The 25,948-nt window shown below is 39.4% G+C and overlaps 1 protein-coding gene across 1 annotated transcript in view; it reads right to left on the bottom strand.

Annotated features, from left to right (window-relative positions):
- Focad (focadhesin) overlaps nucleotides 1-25,948 on the bottom strand; it is a 282,156-nt gene that overhangs the window by 136,085 nt on the left and 120,123 nt on the right. The window lies entirely within an intron of this gene.

Raw genomic sequence — 25,948 nt, 5'->3', positions numbered from 1 at the left:
ATGGCAGTACCATGCTGTTTTAATTACTATTGCTTTATAGTACAGTTTGAGATAAGGTATGGAGATTCCTCTGGAGCACCTTTTATTGTACAAGATTGCTTTAGCTATTCTGGGTTTTTTGTTTTTCCATATGAAGTTCAGAATTGAACTTTCAATGTCTTTAAAAAATTATGTAGGTATTTTGATAGGGATTGCATTGAATCTGTAGATTGTTTTTGGCAGGATGGCCGTTTTTACTATGTTAATTCTCCCAATCCATGAGCAAGGAAGATCATTCCATCTTCTCAGGTCATGTTCAATCTCTTTCTTCAGAGTTTTGAAATTTTTTTCAAACAAATCCTTCACTTGCTTAGTTAGAGTAACTCCTAGATATTTTATATTGCTTGTGGCTAATGTGAGGGATGTGGTTTTCCTAATTTCCTCCTCTGCAAGCTTGTCATTTGTGTATAGGAAGGCTACAGAAGTTTTTTGAGTTAATTTTGTATCCAGCTAATTTGCTGAAGGTGTTTATCAGCTGTAGGAGTTCTCTGGTGGAATTTTGAGGGTCACTTATGTACACTATCATATCATCTGCAAATAGGGATAATTTGACTTCCTCCTTTCCCATTTGGATACCCTTGATCTCCTTTTGTTGTCTTATTGCTCTGGCTAGAACTTCGAGTACTATATTGAAGAGATATGGAGAGAGTGGGCAGCCTTGCCTTGTTCCCGATTTTAGAGGAATTTCCTTGAGTATCTCACCATTTAATTTTATTTTGGCTATGGCTTGCTGTATATAGCCTTTATTATGTTGAGAAAAGTGCCTTGTATCCCCGATCTCTCTAAAACTTTAAACATGAATGGGTGTTGGATTTTATCAAATGCTTTCTCTGCATCTAAAGAGATGATCATGTGGTTTTTTACTTTCAGTTTGTTTATATGGTGAATTACATTGATGGATTTCCATATATTAAACCATCCCTGCATGCCTAGAATGAAGCCTACTTGGTCATGATGAATGATATCTTTGATGTGTTCTTGTATTCGTTTTGCAAGTATTTTATTTCGTATTTTTGCATCGATGTTCATAAGAGAAATAGGGAGCATAGATGTTCAGAACTGTGATGTCATCTTGGTTGACTTTACCTTTGATGAGTATAAAGTGTCCTTCCTCATCCCTTTTGATTAATTTTGGTTGAAAGTCTATTGTGTTCGATACTAAAATGGCTACGCCTGCTTGCTTCTTGTGACCATTTGCTTGGAATATTTTTTTCCAACCTTTTACCCTGAGGTAATGCCTATCGTTATGGGTGAGATGTGTTTCTTGAATGCAGAAGAATGTTGGATCTTGTTTATGCACCCACTCAGTTAGTCTGTGTCTTTTTATTGGAGAATTGAGACCATTGATGTTGAGAGATATTAATGACCAGTGACTGTTAAGAGTCTTAATCTTGATGTTGTTTCCAGTAGAGCGTTTGTGTAGTTGTGTTTTTGCCATGGGATAGTTATCTATTTCCTGAGTAGTTTTGGTTGTAGCTTGACCTTTTGGGATGGAATTTTCCTTCTAGTACCTTCTGTAAAGCTGGATTTGTGTTTGAATTTGTTTTTGTCATGGAATATTTTGTTTTCTCCATCAATGGTTATTGATAGTTTTGCTGGGTAAAGTAGTCTGGCCTGGCATCTGTGGTCTCTTAGGGTTTGCAGGATCTCTGTCCAGGCCCTTCTGGCTTTTATGGTCTCTGCTGAGAAGTTGGGTATCATTCTGATAGGTTTGCCATTAAATGTTATTTGGCCCTTTCCCTTGCAGCTTTTAATATTTTTTCTTTGTTCTGTATGTTTTGTGTTTTGATTATTATGTGACGGGCAGTTTTTATTTTCTGGACAACTCTATTTGGTGTTCTGTAGGCCTCTTGTATGTTTATAGGCATTTCTTTCTTTAGATTGGGGAAATTTTCTTCTATGATTTTGTTGAGAATAGTTTCTGGGCCTTGGAGTCAGATACCTTCTCTTTCTTCAATGCCTATTATCCTCAAATTTCTTCTTTTCATGGTGTCCTTAATCTCTTGGCTGTTTTGTGTCAGGAGTTTTCCAGATTTGGCATTTTCTTTAATGGTTGCTTTAAGATCTGTGACTGAATCTTCTAGACCTGAGATTCGTTCTTCCATCTCTTGGATTCTGTTAGAAAAGCTCACCTCTGTGTTGCTCGCCTTCTTCTCTGAGGTCTCACGTTCTCGTTTTTCTTCTGTCTGTGTGTTTATCATTGAGGACATTTTCATCCTCAGATCATGAACTGAATTTTTGATTTCTTTCATCTGATTGTATATTCCTGAGTTTCTTCCATTACCTCTTTATAGGTCTTCAGAGCTTGAACCGTTTTATTTATTTCTTTCATCTGGTTGTTTGCATTTTCCTGCAATTTTTCCAGTTCCACTCTATGTGCTTCTTTTATATCTCTCACCTGTTTGTCTGTGTCTTCCTGCATTTGATTACGAATTTTATTTGTTTCCTCCATTACCATCCTCATTACTAAGGATTTGAGGTCATTTTCTTGTATTTCCATTGTATTTGAGTTCTCTGGGTTGTTTTCTTTGGGATAGCTGGAAACTGGAGACGCCATGTTGTTTTGGTTTTTTTGGCGTATGCTTTTTCGCTGTCCTTTAGACATCTTGCCGTCTTTGTTTTTGTTGGGTAGCTTCCAGAGTTGGATGGAGGGAGTCTGATGATAGATTCACTTGTTTTCTCACGATTTCCCTAGGCTGTGAGCTCAAAGCTTCACTGGTGTGGATGTTAGGAGGTTAGCCCTGTTGTTTTGGACTCTCACAGCCAGTGATCTTCAGCTCCCCTGTGCTGTGGGTCCTGCAATCGTTCTGGGTCTCTGAATGAGCGTTGGGTCAGGCCAAGGTATCCACAGCCTTCTGTGTCCCCTGCCAAGTCCAGCCAAGAACACTGGGCCTGAACCACGGGCTGAACTCGGCTAGATTCTCAGGGCCTGAACCATCTGCCGAGCTCAGCTAGGGATTCTGGGCCCAAAATGCACACAGGGTCCAGCCAGAATTTTTGGGCTGGGACTATGCACCAAGCTCAGCTAGGGGCATTTGGCCCAAAGTGCGTGCTGTGGTCAGTTATTGACTCAGGGCCCGAACTGTCCACCAAGCTCAGCCAGGAATTCTGGATTCAAACTGCACACTGTGTCCAGCCAGCGTCTTAGAGCCGGTGGACCTGAGCGCTCCGCCCAGCCAGCGTCACAGCAAGAGAACTGCGGCTGTGCCGAGCTAGGGCCTCTGGTGGAGCTCAGCTCATATTTTTTTTTTTTTACTATTTATTTATTTATTATTATGTATACAGTGCTCTGCCTGCATGTACACTTGCAGGCCAGAAGAGGGCATCAGATCACACAGATCACATTATAGATGGTTGTGAGCCACCATGTGGTTGCTGGGAATTGAACTCATGACCTCTAAAAGAACAGTCAGTGCTCTTAACAGCTGAGCCATCTCTTGGTATATTTCTAAATAACCAATACTGACTAACCAAAATTTATGGTGACTCTGTCCAATGGAAATGATTTTCCACCCCATCTACACACACACACCTGGGGAATAACACTAGGAATGGCCGGCTTACACAGATATCAGTAGTCCCCTAATAATAAGCATGAAACAATCACTGCCCCTCCCAGTAGAAGCCATCTCCTCCTTAGGAAGCTCTGACTGAAAGACAAAATCAATTACCTATTAGCACCAGTGTGAGAAATCGAGAGAGTCAAAAAAAAAAAAAAAAAAAAAAGTTTCCTCAAATAAAGATCAAAACAAATGTAAGCAAAGGTTTTTGGGTTTTTGTTTGTTGTTTTCACTACAGAACAGCATTCCCACACAAAGCAAATTTGTTGATAAAGAAATGAAAGAATGATGTTGATAATCTAATTACCAACTATCATGGGGTTTTCTCTGCAATGAATGGAAGGCTAGTGTTTTATGATTTAAGAGCCACATATTGGCCAAGTATTATTGTCATGGCTATCGGACTCTATCACTGTAGTATGAAAACAGCCCAAACCAATATATACACAAATGGGTATGCCGATAGTCTAAGAACTAACTTTGTTTGTTTGTTTATTATGAAACTCTACTTATAAAAACAGATAGTGGACTTATTTGGGCCAGGTAGCCATGGTTTAACAGTCCCTGGAACTACAATTTGTGGTTGTTAATTAAAGACAACTTCACAATGAAATTAGATGGACGCTCTGAAAGTAGCTCATGCACGAGACTCTCCGCTGGGGAAGGGGTCTTGTTACAGCCCAGTAGCTGGTGCAGTAGGCCTAGTGCAGAGGCGAAGAGTCCATTTCTAACCACCTCACAGGTAACAATAACTCCTAACAAGAAAACCAGATTTTAGGAGGTGTGTCTCTCTGAGTTTGAGACCAACATAGTCTACACTGAGAATTCTGAAGTAGAAGAGGCTACACGATGACACAAAAGCTAATGACCAGGATGAGGAAGAAGAAAAAGGCAGGAAGGAATATAAACCATACTTCAAGTTGCAAAATACTAAACTGCATTCATAGATTTATCTTAAAATTTAAACACAGGTAGGAATGTGAGTCAATACGCTCTAGACTTTGCTAGAATAGTTTCAATATTAGGAAATCTTACGATTCCCACCCCAGACACACAAAAATAAGTCAAATTGGCCATGGATTCTAAAGCTAAATCTTTGCTTATACTCTTCCACTTAAAAGAGGCAAAAAGTATTTATTCTCATATTGGAATTTTAAAGATGAGAATATTATAATTTCTAAGCCTTTTCTTACAGTCAGACTAGATTTTTAACATGTTTAATACACACACACAACTACATAACACCACTAAAGATGTTTTTACATCCCTTGACGTTCTGACAGTTCTTTGTATCACTTGGCAGTAACAACTTTTTAAGTTATTCACGTAGACTAAATGCTCTGTCAAAAGCTTTCACTGAGGTTGGATGAGGTTAAACCTTAAGAAGTGAAACAAGTTAAGAGTAGCTAATATTTTTCTAAGATGCAAAACTATGTGTCTACCTTTCATCATTTGAGGAGCACAGATCAAGCAGGTGCTGTGGACCAGACACTAAGCTAGAGCCCTGAGGAGAGGGAGATGACAAAACAATAGTTGCTGTAACACACTTTGTACCTTCCGGAACTCTGGGTAGTAGAGGCTGATACAGGGACATGCATTACAGAGCTCCAGGTGGCGAGTAATTGCACAAGTCATGCATTAGATATAAAGTAAAAATAAGAAGGGAGCCCATGTCAGATATGTGATCATGGAGGAGATCATATGGAAGAGCAATTGTGTACCCAACATTGCTAAAGACATCGAACACACTGACCCACCTGGATAGGAAAAGCTGTGATCACAGTGTAACATAGGACGGTGAGGAGTTATTCCTGTTTGTGCAATCTCTAATACTGCTGCAAATTTTTCACAGTTGGCATCTAACGTTATAAATTTGAGGGTTATGACAGACTTATTTGCTAATACATAGTAAATATTGCTAAATATATATAAAACTGCTAAAATACTCTACTATGTTTATACTGTGAGATAAAAGTCACTGCAAGATCTACAATCATCCATTTTATAAAATATATAGAAAATGCCTAAAAATGTTTTAAAGTACTAATATATATATAATATATAATGTATATATGTGTGTGTGTGTGTGTGTGTGTGTGTGTATTCTTTTTCTGTTAGAAACTACATTTTCCACTACCTCCTCCTCAGTTTTATCCAAATATATTTTCATGGGTGAAAGCCTGCTATGGATCACCTGTTCCTACCATAAAAGTGTATATATAAATCAGAATTACTTATTTTTCATTTTCTGACACTACTAGACTTAGATCCTTTTTAAACTGGGTTGCATAATGGTCACACAATCAAGAGATAAATATACTGCAAATATTACAAAGTAGTCATTAGACAGAAAGGGTTCAAAAGTTAGAAATGGCACTGGCATTGGTAGAGATGGTGACGATTTAAAAATACTTTTCCAGAATGCTGTTTTAAATTCTCCTCTTTCTGATGCCCTGGTACTGTTGTAGGCTACAGCGATGAACCAGAAAGGACTGACAATGAGAGGAGCAGTCCTCCTTTTACAAAGTAGAAAGGGAAATTATCAATAACAGAATGGAGAAAGGACAAAGAGAGGAGCCTAATGCAGATAAATACTTGTGGGGAGGACACAGTAAAACTAAAGTTCTGGGTATGAAATCAGTTTGAACTAACCAGGGCGGACTACCCCTTAGGAAATAGTTCTGCCTTGGGCTATAAAGATGACTCAACCTTTAAGAGCAACCCCTGCTCTTGCAGAGGATCTGGACTCAGTTGCCAGCACCCATAGCAGATGGCTCACAAGCAAGTATAACTCCAGTTCCAGGGAACCAGGCATGCTCTTGCCTGCTTGGGCACATACACACATGGTACACATAAACTCATGCAGCCATGCATGCATACACATAAATAAAAATAAAGACATTTCTTTCAAAAAGAAATCACTCACTCTTACAGGCACAGCAGCATGTAGAGCTCTCCTTAGTGAACTGTTGACTATAAGTCATAAATGCTGGCACCTTGTACCCAAGCCTTTTAAGAACGAAACAAAACCAAATTGCTCTTAAATACTAAAAGTTCAAAATTTAATTTCCATAAAAATTCTACAAATCTAAGTGAGCTATTAATGCCATCTTAAATTATCCTGGATAACTTAGAGTACAACTGAGTGATTTAGAATGTACTAGACCAGCATCTGTGTGACAGCAGCAGTGAAGAAGCCTTCCGAGAGAACAGCAGCAGCCGCTGACAGACACGACAGAGAACAGACCGACTTCCAGGAGTCTATTTGCCATGAAAAGAGCATTAAAGAGATGGGAAAGGGGTAAGGGCGCAAGGGGAGAGGTTAGGCAAACAGGAAAAAGAAAAAGAAAATAGGCCTTGGCATTCAATAGTGAAGGGAGATGAAGAAACCCCTTTATCACTTTTCTCATTTCACTTGCAAGAAAACCCCACTAGCTTTACTATTCCTCTATCCAAATTTTAAAATAAAAACTTTTTGTTTAAACTGCCTGTTTATTGTTAACTAATTAATGTGTATAAAAAATGTGTCTTCCAACCAATACTTTTCAAATATAATTGTCTAATATAAAGGCACTGTAAGGACTAAGAATCATGTACCAAAACATGTTCTATAAAAATAATACTAATAGTAATAACTGAAATCGGTAGTCCACAATCTGAAATTCATTAACTATATTATGACTGTGTGGCAAACCAGATGATCAGGTGCCCCCGATATGCCTTTAGTTAAAAACAACAACAGGAGAGTCCGAGAGGATGGCTCAATGGGTCGCACACTTTCCACAGAAGAAGGAGGAGCAGAATTCCAGTCTACAGCATCCGTGTAAATACCAGGTGGTCATAGCAACCCAGCTGTAATCTCAACACTTCAGAAGCACAGTCAGAGACTCTTAAAAGCAAGCTGGCGAGACAGACTAACCAAACTGGTAATCTCCGGGTTCAATTAAGAAATCCTGACTTAATATTTAAGGTGAGGACTGACAGAGGAAAACATCCAGTGTCAACCTTTGGGCTTCAGACACATATACACACATGTGCCTGCCAACATACAAAGCATACACATGCACATGTTTGAAGTCTACACACATTCACAAAAAAGTCAAAATAACATGTATAGCATGCTCATGTTTACAGTACGTATGATTTCATTGTATATATAGCATTGTGATGTTTAATCTTTTCTGGATCTCTATAATTTCTGATTTTCAACTTTGGTGGTTTGAATGGGAAATGTCAAGCACATCAATATTTGGCCCTCAGTTGGTGCCACTGCTTCTGGAGGTTTAGGTAATATAGCCTTGCTAGAGCAAATACACACCGCTGGGGCAACTCTGAGGTTAAAAAGCCTCCACCACTTTAATTTGCTCTTTCTTCTTTGTGCTTGCAGTTCTAGATGCAAGTTCTCAGCTCCCTCCTTTAGCTGTCATGTCTTGGCAAACTCATTGCTATAGACCATAAGCCCAAATAAATTCTTTCCTCTATAAACTGCCTTAGTCATGGTGTTTGAAAAGTAACTAATATAGAAGTTGGTACCAGGAATCCGAGACATTGATGTGAATTACCTAAATATGTTCATTTTTGCAGAACCATGGATGACCTGGAACTTTGGACTGGAAAGGTGAGTGCTGTCAGCAGACTGTGATGGGCCATCTTATGAGAACTTGGACGACAGCAGTAACAAGAGCGATGTAGACTATGGAAGTGCTACAAGAGGGTCCAGAGGGGAACAATATTTCAGAGGGAACAACCATGTTAGAAAAGTGGCTAGATGCTATTGCTGAGGTATTTTAATAAAGCCTCTAGATGCCATCTGACTTTATACTAAGAACTTTCTTGAGTCTTTAAAAGCAATGGTCCAATTTCATTGACAAAGGCTATTTCAAGGCAGCATAATATTGAATCTCAAGTGTGGTTGTTATAAATGACAGTTACGCAGGCTTACAATTTAAAGAGTAGGTAATGCAAAAAAAAAAAAAAAAAAAAAAAAAGGTGCAGAGTTGAAAGAAAGAAAAACAGTACCCACTAAGCCAAGCCTTGTGCTAAAGGAGACAGAAAGATTAATCCCATTAAGAAGAGGGCTCCAGCTGGAATAGGTGCCCTCAGAGCAAGTGCTCACCTACATAAGCTTCCAACTTGTGAAAGAAAGAGGGCTAAGGCATTGTCTGTTCCTAGAAAACAACTGAACAAAAGCACTACTGCTCATGGGGTCCCAGGGGGCCAGGACCCATCCTAATGCAGCTGTAGAACATAGCAGTGCCATTCCCAGGAGACTAGCCTTAGAGGCATAAAGAATACAAGGGTAGAGTGGCCATGGAAGCTCTCTGTGGTTTCTGAGAGCCACTGAAGCTAAGCAGAGTGTGTCAGGGGAGTTCCTGTTTGAAGACCCTGAGAGGCCATTGCATGAAACTGCGACAGAGAAGCCTGCACTGTCATAGAAATGCCAAGATGTGGAATATAAGCCAAGGAGAGCTTCACAAAGGGAGCAGGACCAGTTTAAGAAAAAGCCAGAAGAGCAGAGCCATCCAAACCCTTTTGACAGTGGACACGGAGCTAAAGAATTTAGTCTTTGCATTGCTGAGATTCAGTCTTGTGTTGGTCCAGTATTTCCTCACTACGCCTGCATTCCTCTTTTGGGGGATGGTAATATATATTCGTGTCATTAAATGTTAGAAGCATATGAGTTGATTTTTTTTTAATAGGGGGTTACAACTGAGGGATTACCTTGAGTCTCAGAAGAGACTTTGAACTTCGGACTTTTGAACTTTATTTAGACCAAAAGTGTGTGGGCACTTTTAAAGTTAGGCTGAATGCATTTTGCATTGTGTTATGGCCAGGAGACTCGGGAGGCCAGGGAGTAGTACAATGTGGAAATTTGAGTTGCAAATGCCCCCATAGTCTCGGGCACTCGAACACTTGATCCCCAGCTGGTGGCACTACTGCTCTGAGGTGCAGCTTTGCTGTTAGGTCACTGAGGACAGGACTTGAGAGTGAAAGCCTCCACTGTTACAGCTCACTCTCCTTTTCTGCCCATAGTTCAAGATGTGAGCTCTCAGCTTCCTGCTCTAGCTGCCATGCCTCCCTGCCACGATAGACTCTAATCCTCAGGAACCATAAGCCTAAGTAAATTCTACCTACTATAGGTTGCCTTCGTCATAGTGTTTTACAACAGCACCAGAAAAGTAACTAATACAGTAAATATATATATAGCATATAGTACATATAATATTTTTAGAGAAATATCCACTCCTTTATAACTTTGATTCTTCTTCAATTAAAATAATTTATTCGGTTTCCTACATCTTACATAAAGCTTCGTCTGTGTTTTTTTAATTATATTTGGCACAGTGGCAACTCTTTCATAAGAACTGACATTTATAGTTTCTCCATCCACCTACTTAAATTTTATTTAAACATGAAGTTTAAAATACTTACTCATACTTTACAAAATAGTGTTAAATGTCTCCTACCATACCAAGGTTATGTACTATTTTACTGACAGACACGTTTATTGTTCCTCCTTCCAAAATGCACAAGCCAGGAACTAATAGCTATTCCTCTGACATCAACTAAGTATGCATCTGCTGGTAAGTGCATATCTACAAACACGCATCAGGGAAATGCTGTGGGCACATGAACAAATACACACACACACACACACACACACACACACACCAAAAAAAAAAAAAAAAGTTTAAAGTACGTAAATGGATAAAAGATTTTCCTTTCCCTGTAGGACACAAAGAACAGCATCCTGGAGGAGGATATTTAGCATGCTCTCCTAGAAAACACTATGCTATGTGAAAGTCATCTTAACACACCAAATGCATGGTTTACTTATAGAAGATGTCCAAAACTAGTATAGAGACAGGAAGTAGGGCACTAATTATATAAGGCTAACAGTGGGGTGTGGACAGTGGAGGAGATCCTAGGGAAATAGCTGAAGAGTATGGATATTCCTTTGGGAATGATAACACTGCTCCATACCTGGCTGTTACGGCCGAATGGCTCTATGGATATAATAAAAAACAATAATCAGTGGGTACTTAAACTGAGTGAATTTTACTGCGTGTACATTTTATTTCAATAAAACGTGTTTCTTTTCAGAAAAAGCTTCAATTTATCATAACTGGAGGGCAACTGATGTTTTGGCATCCATGCGATATAAGTTCAAACTTCACTGTGCAGCCAAAAGTCACCAGAAGAAATAAAGAAGGTCACTTCATATTCATCAAGGGAACAAGACAGTATAATCCAAAACAAATATTCATCAAACTCAGTGACACCCAAGTGCATAAAGTAAATGCTACTAGATAAAAAGCATCCAGCAAATTAATAGTGGACAAGATCAGTGTCCTGCATTTAGCAGTAGACTGGTCATCCAGACAAAATGGTAGAGCTCATTGGCACCCCAGATCAAGTGACCTAACAGATAACCACAGGGCATTTCATATAAACATTAGTTATAAATTTTCTCAACAGCCCATGCAACTGTCCCTAAAGCAGACCACATGTTAGGACACAAAACATGGTCTCAACAATATAGGAGAACCGAAATCGCCCCTTGTATTTTATCTGACCACAGAGGAACAAAGTTAGATCTCAATAGCAATAGAAACTACAAAAACTAGTTATGGAAAGTTAGCACACTATTTGATGAATAAAACACTGAACAAATAAATAGAAACATTATAAATCCACAGAACTAAACAAAAATGAAAGCACAATATCCAACATCTATGCTCTACAATGAAGGCAATCCTAAGAGGGGAGGTTTATAGCTCCAGGTGCCTATATCAAAAAATCAGAGAGAACCCAAGGAAGCAATTTATGATATACCTTGGGGACTTAAAAAATATGAACAAACATCTCAAAGTAGTAGGCAGGGAGAAATAACCAAGATCAGTGCAGAAACTAATGAAATAGAAACAAAGCGAACAATACAAAGAATCAATGAAACTAACTACTGCTTTTTTTTAAAGATTAAGACTGACAACCCTTTATCCAAGTATATGAATGAATGACAGAGGATCCAAATTAATAAAACTAGAGTTGATTAAAAAGGAGACAGTACAACAGACACTAGTGAAATCCAGATGACTATGAAGATACATCATAAGCCTATATATCCCACTAAACTGGAAAAATCTAAAAGAAATTAATTTTTCATAGCATGTGATCTGCAAGAGCTAAACCAAGAAGACATAAACAGTGAGACATAAACATCAATACGCTCCCAACCTGGAAAAAGAAAAAATAAATTTAAAAAAGCTCAAGCCCAGATGGATTTCCCACACAAATTTATCAGACCAATAAAGAACTAAAAATAATGTTTCTCAAACTATGACCAAAAAAAAAAAAAATGTAGACCAACATAGATGTAAAAGTTCTCTATAAAAGACTTGAAAATTAAATGCAAGAAAAAAGTCACCTATCATGACTAAATTGCCTTTTGCTAAGACATGCAATGATGGTTCAAGATACCTAAATCAATAAATGTAATCTGCCACGCTAACACACTCAAGGACAGAAAATACATGACCATTAGAATCAGAGAAAGCATTTGACAAAATCTAACATCACTTCATGTTAAAAGTCAGGAAGAATTTAGAGATACAGGGGCCATCTCTCAGCATAATAAAGGCAATATGCCACAGACCCCCAGACGACATCAGTCTGAGTGGAGAAAAGCATGGAACATTTCTCTCCAATCAGCAACAAGGCGAAGACACATATTCACACTCTGCACTCCTATTAATATAGTGCTTAACGTCGAAGCGAGAGCTGTAAGGTGGCAAACAGGAAAGGAAGAAGTCAACACATTCTTATTTGTAGATGACGAAATTGTATACATAAAAGAACCGAAGTGCTCCATCAGAAAACTCCCACAGCTGATAAATATTTTAAGCAAAATGACAGGATACAAAATTAGCACACAATGTAGCCATCCTACACAACAGAGACAAACATACTGACATACAAACATAACCAAGGAAGTTAAGACCTATACAACGAAAAATAACACCACCAGAGAAAATGAAGACCCCAGAAGATGGAGTAACCTCCCACATCCATGGATCGGTAGGATTAGAGTGGAAATGGCCATCCTACCAAAATCAACCTATATTTAATACAATTACCATCAGATTTCCAGTGTGATTTTACACCACATGGAGCCATTTGGAAGTGTGCTGCTATAAACCTGAAGGCAGCTGAAAAGAAAATCACGTGCTGAGACTGGAGAAGTGGCTCTGTGGTCACGAGCACACACTGCACATACAGAGGCTCCACATGCATTTCCCAGCACCCATTTCAAGAGGCTCAGAGCTGTCTGCCAGCATCAGCTCCAGGAAAATTCCAGGCCGCGGGCCTCTGTGGACATCTGCATTCACGTGCACATACCCATACATGGACAAATACACAGGAATATATCTTTCAGGAAAAGCACACAATGTTAAATCTGGGTGCTGGTAATTCTTTATGTATCGAGTTAGATTGTGCCTTTCTAGCTTGTTATTCCAAGTGAGCACTGCTGACAATTCCTAGGCTCTGCCACTTTAACACAAAAGCACTCATAGTTAATATGCAAATGGTGGGTGTGTCTATGTTGCAATAACATTTATTTGTCAGAAATAACAAAAGGAAATCACATTGTTTCTTACTTTGTCTAGCTTGACTTATGAAACCAGGACGCTCAGCTAGCTGGATGGGTCATTCGGTGTTGATGGCGATCACGAACTTCCTACACTACCCATCATGCTTAGAGCCTGGCACCTAAGTCACCCAATGGGGTCAGCTGCACGGTCCAGGACACTTCTACAGTGTGACTTGGCAGAGGCACCTAGGTCAGGTGAAATACAGTGGTTGTAAAAGCTCGTTTTACCTTTGGGTTCTTTTATGCTTCCTCTAGGTCACAGGAGTTTACCTGCTAAACACTTAGGGAGCTGGAGCTACCAAGGCCAGGAAAGCTGAGCAGGAAGCACCAGGATGTTGGCTGCAGGCACCGAGGTTGGCTCTGCTCTTTTTTTTTTTTTTTTTTTTAATTTATTCTTGTTACATGTCAATGGTTATCCCATCCCTTGTATCCTCCCATTCTTCCCTCTCTCCCATTTTCCCATTATTCCCCTCCCCTATGACTGTTCCTGAGGGGGATTACCTTCCCCTGTATATGCTCATAGGGTATCAAGCCTCTTCTTGGCAACCTGCTGTCCTTTTGGCTCTGCTCTTACACTTTAAGAAAGGGAAATAATGGAGGCGATCTGGATGGTCCCTTTGACTCTAATCATCGGAACTTCAAGGGTGGGGACTGAAGCAAAACTAGACAGCAACTTCACACGGGGAGGAGGAACAGACATGTCTCTGCAGTAACTCACAATTCTGGCCTCACAAATACAGGCACAGAGGAAGAGAAAACTACCTGGGATAAGACGAACACACGTTAGCATGACAACTCCCACAATCCCATGACGGCCTGGCCTCCCTGGAGAGTTTCCCTAAGTCCAGAGATGTTCTGAGGTCTCCTCCCAATGCCACACTCCCATTCTATAAGAAAATAGTTACAAATTTCTATTGCAAAGAACAGGAAATGATTAAGCTCTCTTGGCATTTTCTCACGCAGCTGATCTTCAGTGGATCCTTGAACTAAATCACCCATAGTGCCCACTGTTAGGATTGGCAGAGGAGATTCAAGTCCTAGTAATATATAACAGAAAAAAAAAAAAAAAAAACTAGGAATTCAGGTACAGGGGTCAGCCATGTTTTCCAAAACAGCATCAAACACATGAAAAGCAGAGAGACCACACAGAAGAGCATACAAGGAAAGCGGCAGTCCCAAATCATGAAGCGGCAGCTCAGGTGGAAGAAATTGCTGAGTTTCTCATTGCACACAGTTAGATCGGCAACTCTTAGTTTATAGAAATATTTGGAATATGTGTTAACTCCGAAGAGGAAAACAGCAGCACTGCATATGTCAGAAAAGAATTAAAAACAAAATATCCAATCGTGAACTGGGGAAAGGACAATGCATGCACGATGTGGCAAAGCTCAAAGGCCATTAAAATGTTATATAGATAGATACGGAGGAAGGTACAGTAAGCACCGTAAAATGATATATGGTATGTTCTTTGACTTACTTCTAAGTAATGGCACTATGGCTTTTTGTTTTTAAGTTCATTAATTTGTATTTTCTACTTTTTAAGTAGCAATCATGTGCTACACAATGAAAGAACATTTAAATCTCACTAGGGAAACAGTGAGATAATATGAAATGAGGACTTCCACAGCAATCCAAGCTGTCTTACAAATAAGTGGACAATATAGCTTCCTACTAAGCTTAGCTTCCTACTAAACTGAAGACCAGAGATAAAGAATTCACACCTAAGCTCACAGTTCATAAATATGGTAACAGACACAATATATCAATTGTGATGGCCATATAATGGGGTGTCATGGACACGTTGGGAAGGACACAGAACTAGAAGCCAGGATATTTTACACAGAATAAACAAAAAAATTGCTCAATGAACCTGCGCTGGTTAATCCTCACTGTCAACTCGACTGGGCTGTTATCACTGAGGAGACATATTGGGGTGTGTCTATGAGGATGAAGAGAGAAGTTTCCGTAAGAAGGCCCACCCTGGGAGCTGACTGAGCAAAAGAAGAAAGGGAGTACCAGCATCCCCCCTTTCTCTGCCTCCTGCTCTGCCAAGATGTGCAGTCCCAGTTCCAGAGTCCCACTGCCTTGAATTTCAGCATTCCTTGCACATGGAGAACACCCCTGCAATCCATGACCCACAATAAGCCTGACTGTCTCAAGAACTGAGGTACTCATTGACAGCAATGAGGGGAAACAACAAACAGAAGCGAATTCAAAGGCCTCCACATTCACTCCATTATTAAGTTTACAACTAGACAACGTCTCACTGACAGTGATCCTTAGACTAGTACAAACCCCCTACATTTCCAAAGTAATTTACATTCCTGCTCTCAGCGGACATTTGTTTAAGGTCTTCACCTTAGGCCAGAAGTTTCCTGAGGGTTAAAACCATGTTTATCCTTGCACCGCTTTCTATCTGTAAAGTCTAGTAGCTCTTCATGCATGGTAGCATACAAATTTAATTAACAGAATTAACATGACTGGATAAATGTAAATTAAGACTCATAGTTGACTAGACGGGTATCTGAATTATTCTATTTTGTAGCTCTTATGAATAATGCTGTTGTAAATATTTTGTGTCTACATGCAAATGCTTTTGTGTGAACACATTTTCACTTATCTTGAGTATATTCCCAGAAATGCGATTTCTGGGTCTCATAATGAGTAACTCGATGATTAAATTTTGAAAAAATCAGGGACTGGAGAGATGGCTTAGCAGTTAAGAGAATTTGCTGCACTTGCAGAAGACCCACGTTCAGTTCCCAGAAACCACATGGTGACTCACAGCCATCTGTGAATCCACTTCCAGGGCAGCTGACTCTCTCCTGGTCTTTGAGGTCACCAGGCACCTACATGGTGCACACATGCAGACAAAACATTCATACACATAAAATAAACAAATCTCAAAAAATTAAAAATAAATATTTTTTAAGTGAGGTTGGGTGTCTTAGAATCATAATACTGTTCTACACCCGCTAGTCACCAACTCCAACCAATCCAAAGTATACTGAAATTTATGTGGGAAAATACTGCCTCCCCAGCTCTCAACCATTCTTCTCCAATCCTTGTCATTTATACACTGGCAGCCATTATTTGTAAAATTTTTGACATACCAGTACTTATGTTTACACCTTTATAAACTTCCTGTACATACACTGGAAAACACTAGACAAAATCTGAACACTTGTAACAACTGTTCTTAGTAAAATTCACAGTATCTTCTCATATCCAACAATCAGTGAAGCGCTATATAATATATTCCATCTGTAAGCACCTGAAAATATGCCTTCTACTGAGGTTTCACTTCATATCTAATAGAATATCTCTAATGAAAAAAACAAACAATAAGAAACATTAAGAATGAAGAGATAAGCTGGGTGTGGTGAGCTCTGAGATCCAAAGAAACAGGTCAACTTTGAGCTCCAGCACAACCAGAGCTCCAGAAAAAGAACCTGTCTAGGCCGAGGGCAGTGGCACATTCCTGTAATCCCAGCACTCTAGGAGGCAGAGGCAAAGTCAGATTGCTCTGAGTTCAAGGCCAGCCTAGTCTACAAAGTGGAGTCCACGATCAAGGCTACACAGAGAAACCAAGTCTCAAAAAAAAAAAAAAAAAAAAAGGAGGGATGGGCAGAGAGACAGCTCAACACTAAGAGAACTTACTGCACAACCATGAAGACCTGAGGTTTAGATGCCAGCACAGACTTAGCGAAACTAAGCAAAAGTCTGTGGCACCAGTACTGTGGGAAGACAAAGACAGGATGGTCTGTGGGGTTTGCTGGCTGCCAGCCTAGCTAAAACAACATGAAATGCAGGTTCAGGGAGAGATCTTGACTATCACAAGATGATGAAACATTCTAGAAGTTCAAGCTTTGACGTACATCTTTCTGAATATGCTTTTAAGAACTTAATTTTGTATTTTGAAAGCAAACATTATGGTGATTAATTACATATCAATAAAGCCTGGTTGTTGTTGTTGTTGTTATTGTTGTTGTTGTTGTTGTTATTGTTCAGTACCTGGTTGTTAGGAAAAAAGTTTTCACAAGGTTCAAAAACAACAAAAAGTAGACAAATAATTTGGATATAGGTACACCTACAGACAACATGAAGAGACAATAAAACTTCACAAACCAAGCTTAATGATGCTTCAGAAAGGCGCTAAGAATTTATATCTGGAATAAGCAGAGCTAGGAAGATGAATGAATGAGATATAAATAAGAGCTCACACACACCCTACAGGTCTATTTAACTTATATAAATCATCTGCAGTGGCTGCCATATGCTAACAAAGGAGAGATGGCATCACAACCGGTCTATTTCTGGACAGCCTTCCTCAGGACACCCAATGCTCGGTGTACCTTCAGTTCTGCTGACCTAGAAGTTTTGTTCTCCTGCCCGGAGCCACAGCAAACACTCCATGAAAGGGAAGCTCAGATTCCCCCAGGCACCTTAAACTTTTGATGCCCTTAAGTCAATGGGCTCAGAAAGGAATGACAGAGTTAGGAGGGGTGATTGATCCAGACTACCAGGAGACGACCATGAACGAATTGGAGGTAAGAAAGGCTATGTCTGAAAAGCAGGAGATTCTTTAAGGTGTCTGTTGGGGCTACCATGTCCTGCTTAATGAACGTCAACAGGAAACTACAACAACCCAGTCCAGGCAGGATGACAAAGGACTCCAAGAATGAAGGTATGGGTCACTCCTCCAGAAAAAGAGGCAAGACCCGCTGAGGTGCTTGTTGAGGATGGAGAAAATATAGAACGAGCAGCCAATGAAGGGAGCTATACTAGCTATGGTCATGTGGCCAGTTGCAGAAACAAGTGCTATAACTGACATGAGTGTTTGTCATATTTTGTTAACATTTGTGCAGATGTTTGTGTTTTCTTTCCTCAATTTCTTTACCATTTAATATAGCATCAGTTGAGATAATATCCGTGGTTATTATACTTCAGTCATGAGATAGCACAAGAATGTCTCTCAAGGAACACTGCCACCCATTCTAAAAGGTATAATGTGTTTATATAGTTATACATGGAATAGTTAGTTGTATCACCTTAGGCATAATTGTAACCTGGCTATTGTTTTCATTTAGAAAGTAAGCACAACATAAAGAGATATTATGTGTCAAGTTGATAAAATGTGACTTGTGGGAGATGTTCTTGGTGGTCCACTTGACTACATCTGGATTTAAGAACCCAAGCACCTGGGTACACCTGTGAGGAATTTTTAATTAATTAGATCACGTGGGATCTTAAGACTCACCCTAAATCTGGACCACACCTTCTTGTGGAAACCTATGGAAAGGACACGAAAGAAGGAGAAGGAGCTTTTGTTCTTCGCCTGGCCACCTCGTTCTCACTGGCAAGTTGATACATCATGCAGTCCGGCATTCCTTTACTGGGATTAGAGCCTACCTCATCAGACGCCAACACATACTGAAAACCAGCTGAGATGTCCATCATAGGGCAGCCATTATTGGACTAGCTGAACCACAGTTTGTAAATGGCTCTAATAAAGACACTGCGCGCACGCGCACACACGCACGCGCACACACGCGCGCACGCACACACGCACACACACCTGTTCCTCTAGAGAAAACCCTGGCAAATACACAGGATTATAAGACTACAATAAGAAATATGCCTTCCTCTGATATAAGTACAGTAAAAAAAAAACCACTGATCCAGGGAAATAAATAATATTTAATTTTTCTTTTAAGATAAAGGCAAGCGCATGCAGAAACCATTTAGAGACTGCTCTTGACAACAATCTGAAACCTCAGTATTAAAGACACAGGACACTGGGAAACATACACATTGAAAAATTCTGTTTCATCTCTGGAAATTTTTAATCAGTAACCTCAGCTCTTCAAAGCCCTTTAGAGAATCCACTTGACACAAGCAATATCACTGCCATTCATTTTTCCACAAAGTCCATAACTTGGCTAGAATATCTGAAACACAAATGAAAGGGAAAGAAATATACTCCAGTTCAGAGTACAAATACAGCACAAATGAAGAGGTCAATGACATTGTAGCATCGGACTGTAGCTCTACCATTAGAGATCAAAGCCATATGACCCTGTCAACTGTTTAAGCAACTAAATCCCTCAAATGACAATTTACATAAGTAGAGGCACAGTGCCATGGCCCTGAAACAAAAGGAATAGCACCCCAGAGGACATCTTACTCACTGCACAATTTAGACCTAAGGCATAACGCATGCCATTATGTTCCTTTGAGATTCTTAGGGAAAATACTATAATGCTCTGTATATCATGGAAGTAGTCTAAATCACAAGGAACTAGTGTACATGCAAAATCAAAACGCAAAGATATGTTTAGAATGATGCCCCATGAGGAAAGAAGCCATTTTCTTTGGATAAGAAAAGTCTCTCAAACATAAAAACCAACCACTGTTAGAAAATTCACGTACTATGAAAAGACTTACCAATGCCAGGTCAGCTTAATTCCAAATATTTCTTAACCAAGTTAACTTCCTTCCAGTATATTACAATGAATGTGATTCTTTTTTTTTTTCGGGGGGGGGGGGGAGGGAGTTGAGGTCTTTTTTTAAAAAATTCATGCATTCATATTACATCTTAATTGTTATCCCATCCCTTCTATCCTCCCATTCCTCCATCCCTCCCACTTTCACCCTTACTCCCCTCCCCTTTGACTGTGACTGGGAGGTACCTCCTCCCCCTGTATATGATCATAGGGTATCAAGTCTCTTCTTGGTAGTCTGTTATGCTTCCCCTGAGTGCCACCAGGCCTCCCCATCAAGGGGATGTGATCAACTATGGGGCACCAGAGTTCATGTGGAAGTCAGTCCCCACTCTCCACTCATCTGTGGAGAATGTCCTGTCCATTGGCTAGATCTGAGTAGGGGTTTGATGTTATGAATATGATTCTAATCACAGAATCAAGGCTACTTCAAATCTGTGGCCTCCAGTGTCCCTAGGAATGAGTCTCTTGGTGTTATTTGATACTAGGCAGATAAAAGGTAAAATACCCTTGTTCTTCGAGACATTTATATAGCACAGAAATGAATTTAAGCACATCTGAGATGACATTTTTGTGAGAAGCATGATTTTATGTCATTTGAGGCCAGATAAAAAGCTTTTGAAATAGCCTTGCTAATTTCTTGGAAGGTACCAAAATAATGCTTTCAATCAGATCTCAAAATCCAAAACCTTTCAAACCATTAACATCATTTACTATGCTGCCCTCTTTCATTGATGGCCTTTCTATACCCTATGTCCTCATTTACCCCCCAAAGGAAAGCCTACTCCTTGTATAAGCTTAAACCAATATATTTTATTCACGGGAATGGCAGAAGGGTACAATTAGCATCATTTTAGTCCCATCATTATTTCCAGCTCAGTGGTATTTGTTCAGATGAACACAATTTACAACCACTGAGTCCAATTCCTCTGATACTAACTAACATCATTAAGACCCTCCCAGTGTCTAGCCTGTTTGATCTTTTAAAGAATGCTTTCTGTGTACGACTGGGAGCCGGAAGCTCTCAGCAGGACACCCTGCACAGCCTGCACGCTCACTCAAAGACTACGCACATCGGCTAGTAATCCTCAAGCCATGATTCTGACTCAAGTAAGAAAGTATTTCAAAAAAATTCTATAAACACAAAATACACTAAGAAAAAATGGATTCAAAGAATCACATAGAGCACAGGGAAATCCTAAATATTCCAACTTCTAAGAGTAAGGACTGCTGACCCTAGCAAATCTGAGAAAAGAAAACTGCGGGTGGCAGAGGACTGAGGATTGAAGAGTGGAAGCAAAATCAGGAAGTGAGAAAACACAAGACATCAACTTTAATTTTTTTTTACTGTAGGTCTTGATATAGAAGTCAACTTCCATACTCTCTGAATGTTTTCTTTTTTAAAAAGTAAAAACAACCAATTAAAAAGTAGTGGGGAAGCTAAGCTGGTCTATTTTAAAAGAAACACATTATTTTTATTTCCCCACAGTTTCCACACGTGGCTTCTGAGTAGTGAATAGCAGCCATTATATAAGTATAACACATCCAGTTAAATTTTTACTTCAAAAATAAGAAACTATATTTAAAAACCTACTTGAAGGAAGGCAGAGTAAATGTTATAATATCCACAAATGTTTAATAAAAGGCAAGTTCCTGCTGTCCTTTTAAAGTTAAAAATAAAACCAAACTACAACTTTCAACTGCAAAGAGTCATTGTGTAGAATATAAAAAGCACAGCATGGAAACAGATTCAACAAATGTACAAAAAGAGTTTTCATGCCCAGAAAGAACTGAAGGCATCAAAAAATAGGCCCCCAAACTACAAATAACAGAGGGCAGTTCAAAAAGACCAGCAAATCCATTCTCTAATGCATAGCAAATTAAACTTAATCAACCCCTCTGCAAGGTTACATAGGCAATCCACCTTTAAAAGTCTCCGCAAACAAAACCAAGGAGCAACAAAGAGGTCCAGTGTGCAATAAATACTGAACCCGCAGTAGGCGACAGACGCCTTACTGTACACAGCTGAGAAAACCTGCCACACAACAATGGATCACATTTCCATACTAAATTATATTTATCACGCTAAAAATGCTTAGACAAAATGCAGGATTTCTATTGGGCATTTTTATATCACACTAACTCTCTAAAACCTTCCAGACCTGCTGGGTCCCATTGAAAACTGTCCCTACCCCATGGTGTTGTAAAGGAGACCCTAGACAAAGGGCTAGGATGATGGGAGAGGGAAAGGACAACTACCTTCCACCATGATTTCAGAAAATAAATAAATAAAAGAGGGTAGAATAGCCAAAACATACCCTTGGCAAGGGGTATCTCAGGGGAAATCACTGCTGTGACAAATGGCCTGAAATGAACTCTTCCAGCGGTCACGAATCCCCAGGAAAGGCCCTTCCTCTCCTTATCCATTGCTCAATTGTACAATACTCTGCTTTGAAAATATAACACCCCAATGGTGCGGGGCAAGATGAAAGAACTTTTCTCAGTGATTCTGAAACGCCTATTAATTTTTGCCACAACAGACTCACAGCTGACTAAGAAAACACAGGGCTAGCATGCCTCCCATCCCCGTCTTAAGAGAGAAAAGTGTTCAGGGTGAGCAAGACCTCTTTCCGAGTTCAATGCACTGACTTTATTTCTGTACACACTGTATTTCATCTAAGCCTGGGCAACTTGTTTAGACTGGAGGTTATTTCCACTCTTAAAGGTTTAGTTGCAATAGGAGTTGACTATGTAACCTTCAGGATGGATATCGTGGGGCTCACTCACTGCTGCTTTTGTCCATTCTATGACTGAAAGAGAAAACCTCAGACTGTTCTAAAGTCCTTCCAACCTTATCACACCTAGTAAAGCAGCATTACAGAAGGAAGAGACCAAATGCTATTGGCCTCAAGAGCATTCAGACATCCACATTGTCAGGCACCTCATAGTGATCTGGCAGGCTAGAATTTTTAGTGTTAAGTAAATACCAGCTACATTACAATACTGCTTCTTCACCACAAAATGAAACAGTATAATCCATATATCACGAAAGGGCAAATTTTGTACTCATCATCAAAGAAATATTAGCTAAGAGAAATATTATCCTAAAAGAGATATGTGAAGTCAAAATCGATACATTATTAATAGCCTTCAAGAAGGAATGAAGTATCTGCTTTCCAGTTTCCATTAGCATCTTTCTGGTTAGCTGAGAGTTCTAGAAGCTTTGCTGGTTTTTTTGTTTGTTTGTTTGTTTAGCCAAGAAGAGCCACAAAATGCATAATGTAAACACAATCCTTACTCTGACACACTTGGCATTGGAACAGACTCCATCCTTTGAGAAGTCTGTCCTTGGTAGACATGTAAATGAGTAAGCAGCAGCCATGTTGAAACTGAACCTGACTCCACTGGGGAGAAATGAGGTTCATCATTTTGACTTTCAGAACCAAAGACTTCATTACCTACCAAGCTTAAAAGGGGAAACGCCACCTCTTGCACAGAAGCAAAATTTGGAATGCTCTTGAAATTCAATTTTAAATGGCTTTCTACCTGAAGTATTTTCTCATAACCATGGTTATTCAGTTTGTGCTCTTAACTTTATTGATTTATTCCACTGTTTTAGGCTATCTCTTTATATTCCTAATGATATCTGATAGTCGAAGACCTAAAGAGTAATAGACAAATCATGACCAAATGCTTCTGGGAAACAGATTCATAGTTATGTTGAATAAGTCCAGTCTTGGACCTGGTGAGTACGCCCGTGTTCTACACATGTTACCAATTAGAAACCAGAGTAAATGGCCTTGGGGAATGAATGCTGACTTCTGAGGATAGCACACCAGCCCAACAGGAGAAATGAGCCCAAGTCAGTAAATATTAACTATGGCCTGGAAAGGGATGCTTAATTGAATAAATTTCATGACTTTAGCATATATCATGGGACAGAACAGCAGCAACCTCACAATGAAAACACACAAGCATAAAGGGTGCAGTCTTATACAAGACAGAAAGAGATATAACTACCATCAAAGTGGAGGGTTATTCCTATTTATTTAGATGAACATACAGTTATTCACTACTAAATGTCAATAAAGACCATTTTTATTACCAAAAACTAACAGCAATACAGTATCAACAAACAATACACGTCAGCATACTTGCAATATTTATGAAAAAAACATGGCATGTAGTGTATTTATCTCTACAAAGCATCAGTAAAAGTTTACATTCTAGATGAGGAATTCTTAGAAAATAAAGGATAACAAAATAAGCATTTGACCACACCCACAAAAAATGTAAAAATCAATTGACTGGTGGTACTGTTCCATGATTTATTCTTATCTTGTTAACATGATTTAAGGAGACTAACAACTAGCATTAGTCTATTACATACTAGATTCGAAACATGCCAAATTTAGTGTCTTCCTTTGTGGGCGTGGTGGAGACAGGCTTTATAGGAATAGCCCTGGATGTCCTGGAACTTGTGCGATAGACCAAGCAGCCACAAACTCAGACATCCGCCTCCAGAGCGCTAGAATTAAAGGCATGTGCCAGGTACACCCAGCTTCAGATGAGGTTTTTTAAAGGGAAGTTTTGATTGAAAATTGATATGAGGTTTAGACTATATAATGTTAACAGGCAGGAGACCTGATGAGAAAGAATAACTCCTTTCTCCTAGCAAAGAAGTAAGAAATGAGCTTTATTAAATTAAAAAAAAAAAAAAAACTCGACACGCTGCTTCAGTGCTGCCGGGACAGTGGCTCTCAACCCATGGGTCACAATCCCATCATATATCCCGAATACCAGGTATTTAATTATGACTCAGAACTATAGCAGAATTACAGTTATGAAATCATTTTATGGTTGGGGGTCCCACAACATGAGGAACTATATGAAGGGACTGCAGCATTAGGAAGGTTGAGAACCATTGCTCTAAGAAGAACACTGAGAAGCAAGGAAAGACGGCATTCAAGTTGGCTCAAGTTATTTTTGTAGGTGATGGTTTGGGTCAGAGAATGGACCTAGGCCTAAGTTTTCAACAATCCCAAATGGTGTCCTTGGGTATACAAGGATGGAAATATAGCTTTAGTGATGAGGTAGAAGATAGCACAGGAAGAAGAAACCAGATCACTATCATATATTGTGTGGGTGTCAGGGAAAAGAAGGAAGAACTATTCAGAACCTCTGTGACAGACTCCACCTAACTAGGTACCAACTGATCAGGAGCAAGTCAAACATCTAGAGAGCAGCAATATGGGCCGACGGCAGGCGAGAGTCTTTCTGTATACACTCTCTTTTTATCTTCATTTGAAGCATAGCTATGACCAAGTGAATTGACTAAAGAGCATAAGCCTCCGGCAGCTCTTGGTGGTCATCAAACCCATTTTCATGACTGTCTACCACCGGACAGTGCTCTCCGACCGTCAGTACTGAATATAGTTTAGCAATGACGTCTTAGACAAATGGGCTAAGAAGACTTCATGCCAAACTCAGTGAATCTCCTAAAACTTAAGCATTAATATATGCTTGACACTTACACTAACAGCAAATGATAGAGAGAGAAAAAAAAAACCAACAGAAATATAGGAACAATAAGACTAAATTACCATTTTGTTAGAAGAAAGTTAATTGGGATAAAAATTTAAAGGAAATGCTTCAATGTCAAAAACAGTCCGTTTGCATGATGGAAGTATATAACACAGTTTTCACAATGTTGTTAAAATTTTGTTTAAAAATAAAGTCTAGCTATTTATTGGAAAAGTGATATAGTTGGTAAAGACGCCACATGACTAATTGAAGCAACAGAAAATAGAAGCCGACAGTTCAGTGAGCAGTCACCTGCTGTAGCAGTCTTGTGAAGGCCTAACAACTTTCCAACTACAAGAGGGCAGGTCTGACAGAACCATCCTGAGGGCACATCCTTTGGTGAACAGGGACTGTACTCAGTCTGGAGAAGGAAGTGTTCACACAGCCCAAACTCCTCCCAAACCTAGATCCTGAGTAAATAAATGTCTCTCTGAGGTCTGTTCTCCTGCTAATCCTACCCTGTAACTGTTGAAAACAGACATAAGAAATATTAACACAAAGACATTAACATACAAACACTTGATTCTGTTGTTTATCTTATAGCAATCATCATCAATGACAATTAGCTGCCACACTAGGAGTGTCTTTATTCCCTTAAACTGCAGTACGCA

This window comes from Acomys russatus, chromosome 2 (assembly GCF_903995435.1).
Source record: "Acomys russatus chromosome 2, mAcoRus1.1, whole genome shotgun sequence".
Taxonomy (NCBI): Eukaryota; Metazoa; Chordata; class Mammalia; order Rodentia; family Muridae; genus Acomys; species Acomys russatus.
This window is presented reverse-complemented; position numbering and strand designations above follow the sequence as displayed.